Source organism: Nelumbo lutea, chromosome 8 (assembly GCF_056320005.1).
Source record: "Nelumbo lutea isolate HS-2025 chromosome 8, American lotus-T2T, whole genome shotgun sequence".
NCBI lineage: Eukaryota > Viridiplantae > Streptophyta > Magnoliopsida > Proteales > Nelumbonaceae > Nelumbo > Nelumbo lutea.
Genome location: NC_142691.1, coordinates 35,980,027 through 35,994,141, shown reverse-complemented (window position 1 = coordinate 35,994,141; position 14,115 = coordinate 35,980,027). Strand labels below are relative to the sequence as shown.

Below are 14,115 nucleotides of genomic sequence, written 5' to 3'. Positions count from 1 at the left end.
AAAAAAAAACATAGCTATAAGTTAGAGGTTCATATCTTGTGTTGTAGCAAACCGTAGCTAAAAGAATGTGGTTATAGGTTAGTACATTTAGCTATGGTTTTGTAGCAAACTGTAGCTATAAATAGAAGAATTACAGTTACGGTTTTATAAAAATCAGTGATTATAAATTTGGATATATATAACTAAGGACAACTTAAAAACTGTAACTATGTGCATCTTTCAGCTACGGTTCAGCCCGTAACTAAAGGTTCATATAGTTTGTGTTCTTCCTTTAGCTACGGATATATATCGTAGCTATAGATGGGTTATATATATAGAGAGAGAGAGAGAGATCCAAGGTGGTCAAGTCACCAGTTTTGAGGATGGGTTTGATCAACCTGCATTTATGGATTCCATCCTCACCAGAAAAATCGATCTAATCACCTAGAGGAGTCTGGAGTCATGTTGTCGTTCAACCGGTTCAACCACCCGATCCATATTTCATAGAAAACCAATAAACGTCCATCTAGTCTCTTTGAGAGCTGATCCTCCTCGTTTTTTGTCGTGCTCGTACATCGAGTTGTTGTATCGATTGATTTTGATACATCATTTTAAAATATTTAATAAAACGTCTATAGGCACGTACATAGAAATCCAACAGTTCTTTTGGTTTCAGGTCTCTGAATCACAAATATATTGGTAAAAAATAAATAAATGGAGATGGAATCACCGAGATAGATACGTACTGTTGCCTCATTTCTTTTCAAGTGTGGGTTGGGATTTAAGAACCTTAATTAAAGAAGTATCATTATACCATTAATAGGGGTATAAGATTTAGTTGATTGATCAAGTATATCTTTACAGTTTGAAAATTGATTGATGCTATCTCTATTATTTTTGACAATTAACTAATTCTATCCTTATCGTTAACATCTATTAATATTCCATCAAAACTCGATGTATAACCTTTTAAACCCAATTTTACCCTTATCATCTTCTTTCTTTTAAAAGCGGCAAAACCGAGCTGGTCAGTCCTTAGCCAGAAGCGGTGATTGCCCCCTCCACCTCTGGCCCCTTCATTCTCTCTCCCCTTTGGCGCCGCTTGTCTCACTACGCTGAAATCACCCTAGCCCATTGCAGCGCTGAAATCACCTTGTCTCACTCTGTAAATCATGCAGCCTTAGAAGCGGATTGACAATCAGATAGGCTTCCGATTCATTTCTAGCTTTCCAAGACAGAATCAGCAAATGTTCTCATCAGGCATAATAGCCGGCCGATCAGTATTATCAGCCACAGCATCAATCACGCCACCCTGTCCCAGGCCTACCGGCGCTAATGGCAGAAACAACAGTCACCCATAGCGATTGTCGTGCTTACTCTCGAATTGGCACCAAAGATAGGATGAGAATGCCAGTGTTTTCTCTGTTCTCTCCTATATCACCACTGTAAGGTGAGAAGTTCTAGTGGCCGCACATGCTCTGCCTAAGGCTTCCTTCGTATCAGTCATTTTAGCCGAAAAAAAAAATAACTTCGGTTACTTGTTTTCCATGACTAGACGTGGGGCAATGGGTGTATTGTAGCAGAGTCAATTTCACCGGTAGGGAGAGGGACCACTGGATTACTGTTTTTAAAAGGAATGGCAGTGCATGTATCCGGCAACAGAGACGAAAATTGAAAGAGTAGAAAATTTGAGATTTCAAAATGGAAATAATGCTGTTATTAGATTCGTAACTTGTAAACACTGATAAATTTTGAATCTATAATTTCCACCTACGTAAAAGTTTCGGATGATAAATATAGTTTCAGAGAAAAAAGCATCAAATGTTTGTAAGAAACTTCCATTGAATGTGCATAATATAAACCAAACCTCAAAATCACATTGCAGCCCTACATTAAATCATATTCCGAAATAAACCTGTGACAAAAATAAGATTACATATTAGAGACTACGATTAAAAATATAAATAAGAACAGGAAAATTTGCACAAGGACTATTACTTTAATCAGCGCTAATTAACACATTATAGAAAGGAAAAAAAAATCGCTAGAAGACTAGCCAAAAGTTATGTTGTAAATGAAAAACGCAAGGCGAAAAACTGCAGTTGTAAAGGCACCCCCACTCCCGGAAAAAGGTCACATACTTCCAACCCTTAATCCACAAACGAATAAATGATCAAGAAAAATCCAGAGTTGTCTGTTAGAGTAGAGATATACATTAGTGGGGCGCAAGAGGCAACAGTTAAATTTTTATGGTAAAAATAAAATTTCATTAAAAGAATAATAAAAGAGATACATCCTGATATGTGATAAGGAATCACCACATACAAGAAAACAAACAAAAATTGCCAAAGTAATCACACAAGATTTTCCAAATTACACAATTGAAACCCCCAACACTTCCCCAAGTATATCACCAAGATCCTCCTTTGTGACTTGTCTAAATTCTGGTAGTATCAGTACCCACTCTGGAATAGATTTGCTAATTGCCCCCACTATCCTGTCCATTGGCCAAGATTTGTCTTCAAAAATTCTTTTATTTCTTTTCTTCGAGATGTAACAAATTGCAAAAATGATGCAATCCCAGATTATTTTTGCTTTTCTGCATCCTCTTATCTTCAGCCATGAGGAGAAAACTTTTCCAGGTGTTCTTGGATGAAAAAACAAATGGCAAATGTTTTCCTCCTGCTCTTTCCAAGATGGCACATGTTAACTATGTCAAATCCTCTATTTCAGGTGGTCCACTGTCAAAATACTATCCATTGCCACAAGCCATACAAAGGCTTCAACCCTAGGGGGAACCAGGTTTCCCCAAACACCTCCAACTTGATTTGAACTTGTATTGTCCCTACAAAGAGAGCAAGGTAGTATGATTTCCCAGAGAATTTCCCATTTGAGCATTCTTTCCACCTTCTCTAATTTCTCCAGCAAAGCAATGCATCCGTCAACCTCTCTATCCATTTATCCAACAAAGGTCTTATGAACTTCAGACATCAAACCAACTGCTCCCCCCCTTCTTTCATGACAGTGATTAATAGTAACTTCACACTCAGCCAACCTGTTTAGCCTTGGACAGAGGTCACTAAGCTTGCCCACACCATACCAATCATCCTCCTAAATTCCAATTCTTGCTCCCTCACCCCATAAGATGATCTCACCTCCCCTGACTCCTAAAATCTAACCACCCCATATTTTCCAGCCACCACTCTCAATGAATTTTCTTCCTCCCTAAACCAAAATATCCAATAGCCACTTTCCAGTCAAGGCCCTATTAAATACCCTCACCCTTCTAATAACAAGCCCACTATGGACGGAAATTTCAACCCTACCCGACAGGCACCTGCACCAACAGGGCAGTTGTTTTGCTTGAAGGACAGATATTATAGGAAAGCATATGAACTCTATTTATTAGGTGTTGACTTTAATAACATTTTGAATTTTATGTGAAGGATAATTGATAGTTTATGTGTTTTTTACATGTAATTGAAAGGATGAGAAATCCATCATATGGATGGTCGAACCTTGTAGGTAGGTTGGGCGAAATTTCAAAAATTTCTCTCCCATCTGGGAATCACATTCCCTGTTTTAAAAAAACTGCAATTTTCAATGATCAATCTTGAACCAAGAACCGAACCAGATCTGAACCAAAACAGTAGGAGAGGGAGATACCTGATACAAAGAAACAGTATCATCCAATGAAGGTGTTCATGCCCAAAGAAATCTCCAAAGACTACTCCCACTGAAAATGACACAGTGTAGGGCAGAGCAGAATCAACAGGGTTCTTCCCAAGAACCGAATCCTTCAACAAGAACTCGATGGAGGTTGTGAGCACGACTTCAGATCAGCCTTTCTCCAAAGACTAATATCAAGAAATATTCTTGATCACTCCTACAAAACTGGAGATCGAACTAGCTATGGCAGCAACTGGAGGAGAACACAGAGAGGAGATGGCACAGTCACACTGTTGTCTTCTCTCTGCGTGATCTGGGATCTGATATCTCTAGCAGAGTTGAGATGTAGAATGGTCCGCCCCCCTCCTCCTTTTATAGCCTTAAAGAGATTAGCTCATAATCCCATTAGGAGTTTCCTGATTCAAATCCTTATTTGAATTTGGACTCTCTTTAAGAGATAAGACCCTATCCTATCTGCTAATCCAAATCCCAGATCTGCCCCTCTTTAAATAATCTAATTATACTAGTTCGAATTGGGCTTTAGGCCCATTAAGTCTATGTGCTCACTAACCTTCCAAACTACTACCCAGTTGGCTTCCTTGTATGGCGTGCGACCCAAACATTGATCTACACATCAGCCACATGGGTTCAGCCCAACCTCTGTTACAAGTCCTGGCCGAATTCACTGAAAAGGCAGTGAACCCCCTGAAGCCCACCACATGGGCTCCTAATGGGCCCAACACTTACACTAAGTGGTCCTTGGGCCAAGCCACCTTATAAAAACCCAGGGGTTGTGGGCAGATGCAAGATTAGCCCATCAGGTATAACCCTCAATGGTCTTAAACTTAACCTCTCAGCCCATAATGATCAAGCACTGCCCGATAAGAGAGGACCTCTCCCTCGGCTGCAAGGAACAGTGTTGCACTCTCTACTCACATGGATCCCGGGAATTAAAACCTTTTGCAAACATTTTGAAACCATAAATATATATATATATATATATATATATATATATTGCAAAACAAATTTCAATAATTGAAATCAACTACCGGCAGTTTTGATTTCCATCAGAGAGAGTGCATCCCCGATCATTACCTTTGTCCGACAAAGGGGTTGATCCTGTCACTATGATCACCCACTCGAATGAATTCTCGGACTGTCCCAACATACCCAGTTTTTGACCCCCTCTAAGGATCTCACTGATTGGCACATCAAAGACAGCCCAATCCGATACCTAGTGCAGTATCATAATCGAGTCTAGGGGTCAGGTGTAACATTCCATTTTTGCCCACTAATCACCAAGTTCCAGGGCAATACTGGAATTCTGGTCCGATTCAGGGTTTCAAGAAAGCCGACACTGCATATACCTCGGGTCTCACCCTGGCAGCTGAGACAGGCTACCCAAACACTTGGCGACACATCAATGTCAGCCTTGGCAAGATAAATCTCCCCAGACTTATCCAACGGCCATGAACATTCTAAACTAACACGAGTCTCATAAGTGTCCAGTTTAAGGGTATTACACAGAAACACACCACAATAACATGAATCAAATATGTACTTTATTCATTTACAATAAATGTCATAATGTACATCAATCTGATTGGAGCTAAGGGCATACACTGTCTAACAGTAATCAAATAATTGGAAATTTTGTTGTTTGCTCATGTTATTTTACTTATTGTTTATATATAACAAGAGATAATAGCAAATTAGATGAGGTTTTAAACCCAACCCACCCTACCCTTGAATGTGAGGAGGGTAGGGTTAGGAAGGCTTTTGCATTTTCATGTGCAGGGAGAGTTTGGATTCTCAATATCCAACCCACTACAGGTTTTGGGGCAGGTATGGATTGGGAAGCATAGGGAGAAGGGTAGGGCCTAGAATTTACAAAATCCTCCCCAAACCCGCCCCATTGCCATCCGTATAGCCCACCATCTCCTCTGGTCTACATACTTTTCCCATTTTACCAAGTGAAGATTCTTATCCCCTCCTCCCCCTCCCACCCCTTCCCATAAGAAATCCCATTGAAAGTTTTCCACTCTTTCAGCTACTTTTAGTGATATCTTTAATAAAAACAAATAATAAGTTGGTAAGCTTGAGAGTAGTCTTAATTAATGTTATCCCCCCCTTCTAAGCAAAGGTATTTTGCTTTCCACCCATCCAATCTCTTCTCAATCTTTTCTAGAATTAGTCTTCATAATGCATCTGAATTGGAAGTTCGCCCAATCGGCATCCCCAAATAAGCGAAAGGAAGCTCCCCAATTTTGCATTCGAAAGCCTCTATGCACTTTGACATAACTTACCTTTCCATATCCCCAATTCCGATCAACACGCTCTTGAACAGATTCACCTTCAAACCTGTTAACAACTCAATTTTTGCTGGAATTGCTCTCAAACTTATGAATCCAGAAAAAGAACTCCAAGTACACCATTTATAAGAATTGAAAAAGAAACTATGCATGGAAACATCTAGGTTCTCCACTTCTTTCCAAACCCCATTAATCAACAAATCTCTTGTAAAACTTCATTCCACATGGTCATAAGATTTCTCAATATCAATCTTACAAACCAACCTCGCCCCTCCCACTCCTTAATCTAGAAACTATGCATTCACTTGCCACTAAAACTCCATCCAGAATCCATCTCCCTTCCACAAAGGTCATTTGGGGTTCACCCACCACCTAGTGCATCACTTTTTAAGTCTCTTTCACAACACCTTGGCCAACAACTTATATGGGCTACTGATTAAGATAATCAGCCTGAAGTTCTTCAACTCTACAGCACCATTCTTCTTTGGAATCAAGGAAATAAATGTAGCATTAGCTGTCCTCTCTGAAACTTTTTCCCTATGGAACTCTTTAAATATTTCAAAGTTTAATTGAGAAAAATCAAAACCTGTCTGTTGGAGAATACAAATTAGGGGTGCATGTGACCAATTTTAAGAATTTACAGTGCATCAAGACCAGGCCATCCCCTAAAACATTTTAACAAATGCTCAAACCATCCAAGTTGGGCCCCTAATACAAATGATACTTAAAGTGCTCACTAAAGAAAGGGTCAAATGATACTTATGATGGTGAAAATGGTCGATGCTCCATTTTTATCTACTTTCCAAATGAGCGGGAATTTGTTTAGACTCTAAGAGAAGATAAGAAGAATCAGCTGTTACTACCACCTCAGGTGAAAAAATAATAACCAAACAAACCATATCAAGTTCATATGTTTTAATGGCAAGGCAATAATCAAGGATATGCAACTCATAAATATGAAAACAATAATCTAAGAAAGAACATCCATCTACTCTTGGGAGAGTATAACCCAACAAATAGTAACTTTTTCTCAACTTTCAGTTTCTGTCAAACGAAAAAAGCCTTACTGGCATAATCCTGATAAGCCCAACTTGTCCTTAACTTGTAGCAAACCTCCCATCTATAGCAGGTGAACCGTGGAAATGAACCAGAAAAATACCCTTATGACTCCATAAAGGCCTATAGTTTCCTTCTTGGTGATTCCAATACATTGCTCCCAATCATAACAATAAAGGCTGGAAGGGTGGACTGGATATGGGCCTAACTTTTAACCCTTTTTTGGTTTTGCACAAAGTTGTTGCTCTCAAACTCAAACTCCATTCAGAACCACTCGGGGAGAATTTCCCAGCGAAAGAAATTTGGTGCAAGTCAATCCCTCCCAAAGTGCAAACTCTTTGTTGGGAAGTGTTCCTTGAAAAGGTTGATACCTGTGACTTGCTACAGATAAGAAGGCCAATTAAGTGCCTCTCAACTCATGTTTTTGTACTCTGTTTAGCTAGTTGTGAGACCATACCTCATTTACCAATCTCATGGTCTTTTGTGTCCTACATTTGGGATTACCTTTTCTTCACTCTTTGTCTGTAAATGGGACCCCCCACAAAATGTGGTTAGCTTATTCAGTTCTAATTGTATGAGGCTATAGAAAAACGGGCAAAATGCTTATGGTCACAAGAGCAGCTGTAGTTTGGACCATCTGGGAAGAAAGAAATCAAGGAATTTTCAATGAGAAGAGAAGACCTAAGGAGGAAGTAATTGAAACAATTAAAATCAGATCTACACATTGGGTAGAAACTGTTCATACATTCAAAGATATCTCAACAGATGATAAAAATAAGAGGAAGTGGTACAGATGGGAACACAAAGAAATTACTAAGATGGATTAGAAACCACCAGAGCCCAATAAATTGAAGCTGAATTTTGATGGTAGCTCCCTTGGAAACCCTGAGAGAGAAGGAATAGGGGGAGTATTTTGAAATCATGGAGAAGTTGTGGCTTTGTTCTCAAGACCAATTGGGTATGGAGACTTGATTCAGGCTAAGAAAATGGCACTCTTACCAGGCTTGAAATTAGCAGAACAATTAGAAGCTAGAGAATTGGAAGTGGAAGGAGACTCACTCTTGGTCATTATTTCTTGGGCTAAGCAAGTAAATTCAGCACCATGGAAATACAGATTTGCTTTCAAGGAGATTGACATTCTTGCTAAGAGTTTTAACTCTACATTTGGGTGGGCTACAAGAACAGCAAATGGATTGACAAATACCCTGGCAAAACAGGGAGTCAATAGACCTACTCTTTTTTGGGCAAAACTGTAGCCAGCTGCATTACAACCAAGGTTCAAAATATCATCACATATCAGCCTGTATTGGCTGATACGTATCATATCGTGACCTTCCCGATACACCCCTATAGGGGGTGTTTCAGGTCAGACCATGGTTCAGAGGGTAGCCGGGCCTTAAACCGACCCCTCTGAACCAGTTTCGAAAAAAAAAAAAAACACACAAATAAAGGCACCGGTACAGGCCGATAGGCCTTACCGGTGTATCGGCCTGTATCAATACTTTGAACCTTGATTACAACAGAGGGATTTTTTTTATCAGAAACAGATAAAAGATTTCATTAATTAGAAGAAAGATAGATACAACAAAAAGTTGTGAAATCCAGATTTAAAAAGCTGACCCAACCCAAATTACAATTGTGCCCAAAACAGCTGTGTTCTTTGAACCCCTTGCTTAGCTAAACTATCCGCCAAACTATTGGCAGTTCTCTTCACCCATCTCACTCGGACTGACATATCCTTTGAGAGCCATTTAAATTTTCAACAGAGGGATATTGATCCATGTAATCTGGGACATTTTGTATATTGTTATACTCTGGAGTGTAGAGCAGCTAAAGAATCTGTAACCTGTTATTCATTTTCATAAACAAATAAATTCTTTGCTGATCAAAAAAAAAAAAAGATTCTAGTTGACTTGTGGTGTGGAGATAGGTCCTTGGCTGAAATCTACCCTAGCCTCTTTAATGCAGCCACAAACAAAGAGGCAACAATTGCTGAGACATTCCCTAATGAAGGAGCTATTGGTCATTAGTCCCCTGTCTTCAGAAGAAACTTGTTTGAATGGGAGATTGAAAATTTAGAAAATATGCTCCACCATCTTCAGCAACTTCAGCCTATCAACACAGAAGAGGGAAATAGAATTTAGAAATGGGACAAGAAGAGAATTATCTCAGTCAAAACCATGATGCAGCACCTCAGTTTGAATGGGCCAACTTTCCCACACAAAGTTGCTTGGGCACGGAAAGTGCCATCAGAAGTTGCTTTCCTAGTCTGGAATGCAGCCCGTGGCAAATGCCTCACAAAAGATAAGCTAAGGGAGGTATTCCCATAAACTCCCCCAACTGTCCTCTTTGCAATGCTTCTCAAGAGACTCCAGACCACCCTTTTCTGCATTGCCCTCTCAGTAGAATCATTTGGAACCATTTGTTGGCTAATCTGCATTTATGCTGGATCTTTCCCAACACAGTTTTGAACTTCCTAGATGGTTGGAGAGTTGAAGACCTCTTTGTTAACGGCAGAATTATTTGGAATATGATTCCTGCAGCTGCGTTTTGGACAATTTGGATGGAGAGGAACAGCAGAATTTTTTTAAGGCAAATCTTCTGATACTGACAAAATTATACACAACATGTTAGCAAAAATTTTCTCCTAGGAAAAGCCGCAATATTACTACAGATGCCTTCTTTTTGTAATTATCTTCCTTAAAGTACTCTTGGGGAAGTCTCACCCAATGTACAGCCATCCATTTACAAATCTGATACAATATACTTTACCTTCCCTCAAAAAAAGGGGTTTTCTACCTTCTTTTGTTTTTTTTAAATACTGTATAATTACTCCCATCTGTCTTTCTAACCGTAACCAGAACAAAGGCTCAGCCCTTTTGCCTTTTTTTATCAATAAAAATATTTCATTAATAATTTATAAAATTTAGTACAGATTGGAACATTCATTAAACCACTCCCCCTTCTCAGATTACATCATATCATAATTTTTCCCAAAATAGAAGAGGTTTGTCAACTCTTTGTTTTGCAAGCACATCTGCCATCCCACTAGCAGTCCTCCTTACCCATCTGAAAGCCGTGTTGAATCGTTTTGCTAGAACATCAATTTCCCTAAAAGATTGTCTGTATTTCCAAGGGGCTGAATTGATTTTCTTTGTCCAAGAAATGACTAATTGTGAGTCTCCTTCAATTTCCAGTTCCCTGATTTCAAGTTGTGCAGCAAGCCTCATTCCTTGTAGCATATCCCTTATTTCAGTTTGAATTGAATTTCCAAAGTCAATTGGACTCGAATACAAGGCCACTACCTCTCCTTGGTTATTTCTGAATACACCCCATATGCCTGCTCTTCCTGGGTTGCCCATCGAGCTGCCATCAAAGTTCAATTACATACTATTCCCAGCTGGAGGTCTCCTATCCATCTGCACTTTTTCTACAAATCTATGTGATTGCACTACAGCAGTCCAATCCCTTAAAGTGTCATTGGTTGAGAACTCATTGAAAAGGTCCATGGTCTTTACCCAGTGTGCTGTCCTAACTGTTATGACTTCAATCGGTTCCTCCTCAGATTTACTCTTCTCACTGAAGACTATTTGATTTCCTTCTTCCCAAATGGTCCTCCACATAATCCTTCCTCTCTTCTTCTGTTGCCTCAAGGAACTAGAGTTGAATAACTTTACCACAGCAGTCCAAGCCTTTTTGCCTTTTCTCTGCAATTAGCCACACATGCACAACCTCTACTCTTCTGTAATCTATCACAACACATTCAAAATAACAATAGCCCCATCCCCTAATATGTTTCCTTTCACCTATTCTTTGACTTAACACATTATACAAATTCTCTCTTTATCTCCCTCTCTCGTTAAAAGAATAGAGATCCATCCCTTGGGTTTTAATAGGCTTCTTAATGTTATTTTAATTCTTCCTATTAAGCTATGTTTAGTTTGAAGGAAAAAGTAGGGAAGGGAAGGGAAAGGCAGGGAAACCTTTACAAACTTTGTATAGGTTTTCATACCTTTCCCTACCTTTTCCTTCAAACCAAACATAGCCTTAATGTTTGATTTTGATCATGTTAGGTCACTTTTAATGCTTTCTATTTGCATCACCAACTAGAGAAACTAGTTAATTCACAAAAGAAAAGGGGAACAAGTGACAATCATCTAGAAGTTATATATAAATAAATTCCCTAGGCTACAAGGTGCTAAGTTGTCCCCCAGCCTCAACTTAGAGACTTGGCAACCACGCTTGTGAATCGGTTTGCACTCTCTTACATTGGTATTTTGATATTTAATGCAAATTTAAATATTATCTAAAACTATATGTATTGAAAATCAATAAAAATCAAATATCTCCATCAAAAAAGTAAATATCTACTATATAAGGAGTCATGGTAACAAACAGAAAGACAAGCAAACAACACCAATTCAAGCTAAAAATATATTCTATAAGGCTGCATTTGGCATTCATTATTTTAAGGATTTGTCTCCTTTTTTGCTGTCAAAATGCCCCTATGAACACTGAATTTTTAATTGAAAAAATGAGATAAGTCCTTAAAATAAGGAATGCCAAATGCAGCCTTAAGCCCCTTTCGCTAACAAGCCTCCAATTCAGGAAACACACACACACACACGAAAAACATTTGAAACTTTGGAGTTCATCACAATTAAAAACAGAAGCAAAGAACCATAACGGATTAGAGAAACAGTGAAAACTCAGAAGCATTGCTATTCTCAATTCTAAACTAAATAATTAACTTCTAGAAAGATATACAGAAAGAGAAAATTACCATGATCAACGCCCAGGCGTCAAAGAAGGATTGAGCCCAAGTAACATGTTGTTTCCACCAGGAAGATACGCCACATTGGGTGACTTCGCCAAAGTAGAAGCAATTTCCCTTGACGCCTCAATCCTTCTCAACTCGATCAAGCCCATCCCAGCAGCTGCAGTCGCATCTGAAATCAGCTTAGCCGACTCACTTTCTCCTTCAGCCCTAATAATGGCTGCTCTCCTCTCCTGCTCCGCCTTCATCACAACAAACTTGGACCTCTCCGCTTCCTGTTGTGCCACCTGCTTCTGCTCAACAGCCTTAGAGAACTCATGACCATAGGACAAGTGAGTAATAGCAACATCATCAAGAACAAGGTTGAAGTCCCTGGCGCGACGAATCAAGCTCTCGCGGACGAGGGCAGAGACGTGGGGACGTTCAGTGAGGAGCTGATCGGCGTTAAACTGGGCGACGACCGCTTTGAGGACTTCGTTGCCGATGGAGGGAAGGACCTTTTCGTCGTACTCGAGACCGAGGGTTTTGAAGATAGTGGGGAGGCGAGGGACTTCAGGACGGGAGAGGACTCGGAGTGTGAGGTTGACCATTTGAAGGTCCTTTGTGCCGGAGACGGAGGAAAAGGTGTGGGGGCGAGTTCGGATGTCAAAGATGTAGGGAGTCTGGAGCCAGGGGATTAAGAAGTGGGTACCTTCTCCAATGGTCTCGTCGAGAACTCCCCGGAAACGATCGAAGAGTACGGCTCGTTGGCCACCGTCGACATTGTAGAGGGAAGAACTGAGGATGGTTGCACCCACACCGAAGCCTAAGGCTGCTCGAGCGAGGTTTGTGAGGAAGGACAAGGCTGCTTGGCTGCTTCCCATCTTCAGAAATCACAGAGCGAGTTTCAGGGAGAGAGAGAGAGAGAGAGAGAGAGGATGGTGGCAAACAAAACCCTAGTTCCCTAAACGGCTAAACCGTCTAGGCTCCGTTTGGTTTGATTCATAAAAGGATGTGGTAGGAGGGAAGTGTAAAGCTGTTTGATTGGACCTTACGGTGATCGACTGAAATATTGCAACGGATTTATCATGTGCACATGAAAACATATTGTTTATTTAGATTGGAACTATTTATTTTCAGTAATCGGCTTCGTGAGTAGATGGATGTATGTGGTAATTTTGGGCTGGGCGAGTTCGAATGGGTAAGTTATCTGTTAAATATAATTGTTTTATATTTTTAATTTTTAAATAATTATTAATTATTTATATTTTATAATATATTTAATAATTTTTTTATTATACAAAAATAATAATAATTTATTACCATCCAACCCAATCAATTTGACCCAAATTACTCAATTTATAATATTTTCAGTTGAAATTGGATCAATTTGGTTGTGGCCATTTGTAAATTGACCAAAATCAAATGATCCATCCACCCACACACACTTAATATTTTTATATTTTAAATATAATTTTTTAGGGTAAATTACAAAGACCCCCTATACTATGAGGTCAGTGACAAAGACCCCACTATACTTTGATTTGCAACAAAGACCCCCATGTACTATGTCTGTAAGACAAAGACCCCCTTCCATTAGCCTTTCGTTGAAGTTCACCGTTGCAATATTTTTTAATCCCCATACTACCCTCGTAATAACTATTTGAACAATTGAAAGAACACTATTCATCTTCCCTGAATAACAGTAGTTGTAGCTGTTGCAGCGGCAACGGACTTTAGTTGAAATCCTCCCTCTTTCTTTCCTCAGATCTCTCTTCTTCCTCTTCCCCTTTCTCTCCTCCCTTTTCTTCTTTGCAATTTCCTCTGTTATCCGTTCTTTGCAGATGGAGAGAAATCAGGCTGGCCACACCAAAACAAGATTTATGGGTGAACATTGACACCGGAGGTAGCTTGAGTTGGGTCCGATGCCAATCCTATACTAACTACCCAAAATTACAGTTCAATAGTTGCAATAGCTATTGCCATTCTTGCTTCTGCTTCTGGGTTGAACTAGCTACTTCATCCCCATCGCACTTCTTCCCTGTTGTGGTGAACATCCACCCACAACGTTCATCCAAAGAACATCCACCCACAATGTTCATTCCCGCTTCCCTATTGTGGGACATTGCATCATGGTTTTTAAAAACAAACCGGCCAGGGGTTCGGTTATCAGTTCGAACGGTCTGACTATTCGACCCGAATGACCGGCCCATTTTGACAAAAAAATTAAAATTTTTTAAAAATTGAAAAATAGTCAAAACCGTTCGAACAGTTCGAATGGTTAACCGGTCGGTTCAACAATTTGCTGACCAAAAAAACTAAATATCGACACGGGTTGATACG

At 39.6% G+C, this 14,115-nt stretch overlaps 1 pseudogene across 1 annotated transcript; it reads right to left on the bottom strand.

Moving 5' to 3' along the window:
• Positions 1 to 1,666: 1,666 nt before the first annotated feature.
• Positions 1,667 to 12,961, bottom strand: LOC148843817 (prohibitin-3, mitochondrial pseudogene; annotated as a pseudogene). Its single transcript, XR_016103211.1, has 2 exons — positions 11,800 to 12,961; positions 1,667 to 1,894 (listed from the first exon to the last, which is right to left on the bottom strand). The product of XR_016103211.1 is annotated as a prohibitin-3, mitochondrial pseudogene (transcript).
• Positions 12,962 to 14,115: the final 1,154 nt, after the last annotated feature.